Raw genomic sequence first — 3558 nt, forward strand, 5'->3', positions numbered from 1 at the left:
GGGAAAGAGATGTTGGGTGGTATGCTCGGTCAGGCTTCCTGTGGGGGAAATGACATTGAGCCAATCTGAAAGAAGAGGTCAAGTCAGGCGCAAAATGTGCTATGGAGGGGAGAGTAGGAACAAAGGAAGGGCTTACCAGACTCGGATGACTGAGCTCAAGCTCAGGGGGAAGTCAACAAACGTGGGCACTAGAGGCAATACAGGGTTCTCATAGTACAGAGAAGAAGGGAGGGTGCTCTATCAGACCACAGAGGTAGACAGAGTAGATTTGGGGCATCTCTGTGTACCATGCTGAGATAGAGTATGGCTCTTAACTCATAGGAAACCCTTGAGCATTTGTAAACATTTAGGTATTTGTAAAGAGTTAGATTTACTTTGCAGAGGACACATGCTTAGCTATGTGGAAGAGGATGGAGAGAGGGTGCAAAAAGTAGGGCAGACCAGTCAAGAAAAATCTTAAAGAAACTCGAAGGCTTGGACTTAGCTCCTGGATACTGTGAAAAGCAAAGAGAGATAAAAGTTGTTTTCCAGGTCTGTAGGTTGGGCAACTGTAAGGATAGTAGTAGAGCCAAGTGACTGAGGAATACAGGGAAGAGCAGAGCAGCATTTGTATTAATTTTTTAGGGCTGCCATAACACAAAGCCACAGCCTGGATAACTTAAAACAATAGAAATTTATTATTTCACTGTTGTAGAAACTAGAAGTCTGAAATCAAGGCATTGACTGGGTTGGTTCCTACTGGAAGTTCTAGAGATAATTTGTTTCATCATTTTGTCCTAGCTCTTAATGGTTTTCTTCAATCCTTAGAGTCTCTTAGCTGGTAGACATAGCACTCCAATCTCTGCCTTTCCCTGTAGGCATTTCCCCCTGTGTTTTCCTCTGTCTCTTTTCTTCCTCTTGTGGAGACACCAGTCATGTTAGATTTAGGACCCATTTCATTCCATATGGCCTCATCATAACTGATTATAATTTCAAACATCCTATTTCCAAACAAGTTCATATTCTGAGGTTCTAAAACAGACACACACTGGGTGGGTGGGGGCCCTGTTCAACCCACTACAGCATTTATGTCATATTTAAAGCAATAGGAATAGATTCAAGACAGGGGTAGTGAGTTGGGGACAAACCACCAAAGTTTAATGGTTGTGCAGACAGGGTAGTCTATAAATAAAAGAGAGGGGAGCAGGGGGTCAGAACTAGGAGTGGCTTCATGACAAGATGATAAGTGGAGAGTTTTGGGAGGAGGATGGGAGTGGATGTTTTCAAGTTTGTAAGAGGATGTTGAAAGTGGATGATAACTTGGGACTGTCATTGAAGGGACAAAGAGCTGGCTAAAAACTAGTTTTTTCGTCCCTGCTATATTAAAGAAATTCTTGGGGAAGTCAGCTGGATGTGGCAGAATGTCCTGAAGAGAGAATAAATGAATCTGAGTCAAAAATCTAGTGTCATGAGATATTAACTCTGATTCTGAAGAAGTCACAACACAGACGTTGCCATCCCTGTTTATAGATGTAGGACTGGCTCTTGTCTCTTGTGCCTTCAAGACAGACTTGCTGAGATCAAATGAGGTAGCACGTGGAAACATATTGAGAGTAGCTCTACATACTACATGCTCAGTAAATACTGAAGCTTTATTCAGAAAGTTTCCCTTGCACAAGTGTGAAATGACAGACACCTAGAAGCAAGGGGCTACTTCTGTTTCCTCTGTGGTTCAGGATTGCAATGGCTGGTCAAGTGTGTGCCCCAAATATATTTGAAAAGATGATCTGTTTTATAGTTTTTAAAAAATCTAATACACTGTGTGTTTCATTATTGATTTTCTTTCACTTGTTCTTTGCCTGGTGCCCAGTACTACAACCAGAGAAATTTGTGCTTACATATATTAAATAGAAAAAGGAAGGTCCAGATATGTGTTGTCATAAAAAGGAGTCAGAAATTTCCCTTAGGTCCCTGTAGGATTTTTTCAAATCCAGACTTAACTCAGCACTATCCTCCAGGAAATGACTGCTTGTTGTTGTTGTTGTTTGTTTGTTTTGTTGGTTGGTTTGGTTTGGGCAGGAAACTATACTGAAGCCAAACAATGCAGAAACCAGGAAATTCTGGTTTTGCAGCTTTGGCTTTGCAGATTTGTTCCCCTTGAAGCCCACACTCAGTGAGTCAAGGAAAGAGGAAGGTAAGGTCCTTCAACAGCTGATAACAGCAGCATTAGACACAGCTGGTTGGCCAGCCCTGCCAGCCTCCACTCAGGCTGCTTGATTCAGTGTTTAGGGCAAGGGAGGCAGCCAGCCCCTGGCGTGACCATTTCAGCCATGCAGCTGTGGTCCCTGGCACAAGTTGTTGCCTGAGCTTGGTGGTAGCTTTCCAGCCATTAAATAGCTTTCAATTAGGATGAGATGCCCAGCAGATGGGTCAGATTTAAGCCATGCTGCCTGTGGTCAATAGCAACCATTTTTATCGGCCATATTGATGGAGATTTAAGTGCTCCACATGATTTCTTAATTTTTTTGACCCCTGGTCTTTAAAATGACAATCATATTTTGTGAGCTCTTGACACTTTTCTTTTTATAGTTATAATTTCCCCAGAACTCTGCCCTCTGCTCATTTCTGGAATTAGATGAAATTATTGATACTATCAGTTCTGGGACCAACTGAGCTATAGTTAGTACCCAAGAAACTCTTGAAGCTGACCTTTACACCCTGTTCTTCTGATACAGGAACTTAGAGAGTTCTGGAACTGAGAGAGAATTTCAAAACATAGACAACTAATACAAAGATAAGCTGGGGTAGTAGGGGAATGGGTACCAGCCATTCAACAAGAAAGTGGCAGAGTTTTGTTTGACCCATTGTATTCTGTCAGGGTCCCTAGGGTATCTACTCATGGCCACCAGGTCCCCAAGTCCAACCAAACGAAAATCATTCTTTTGACTTAAACCTGTTCTTTACTCTGAGAGAACTAGCCAGTTTTTCTGTTTTCAGACATGGAATATATAAATGTGCCTGGTTTTATTAGTGTACTTATTGAGATTAGATTGTATTCGAGGGCAGAAAGAAAACACTAGACACCAGAGTGGTGTGAGGAATTAGAGAGACCTTCAGTTAGGGAGAGTGAAGTGGAAAGGTGAGGCCGGCCTTACCTATTTTTCTGGTCCTGGCACAATTAAAAGCACAGTAATGAAAAACCAGGGTATCTGGGATGACAGTGACAGGAAGAAGGACATGGTTAGAATCTTGCTGTCATACTGAGAGAGAGGGAACAGCCCGGCTTGCCGCTTAAAATATAGCAGTGCATTCATTAAGTCCAGGGGCCCTTTCTTTTCTTTATTTAAAAAGAATCATTTATTTAATTTTAATTATCATTATTATTATTTTTCTAACCCGAGAGAGAGACAGAAAGTGAAAAAACAGGCTTCTAGCTCTGGTGCTTGAACCATGGTTAGCCACCTGGGAGTCCAGCACCTTAACCACCACACCACCTGCTGGCTCCAGGCGCTCTTTCTTATAAATTTTTTCCTGAGTCTAAAACATACATGCTAATACTTTCTCATATGTACTCTTTCC

This window comes from Tupaia chinensis, unplaced genomic scaffold, assembly GCF_000334495.1.
Source record: "Tupaia chinensis unplaced genomic scaffold, TupChi_1.0 Scaffold000285_1, whole genome shotgun sequence".
Classification (NCBI taxonomy): Eukaryota; Metazoa; Chordata; class Mammalia; order Scandentia; family Tupaiidae; genus Tupaia; species Tupaia belangeri.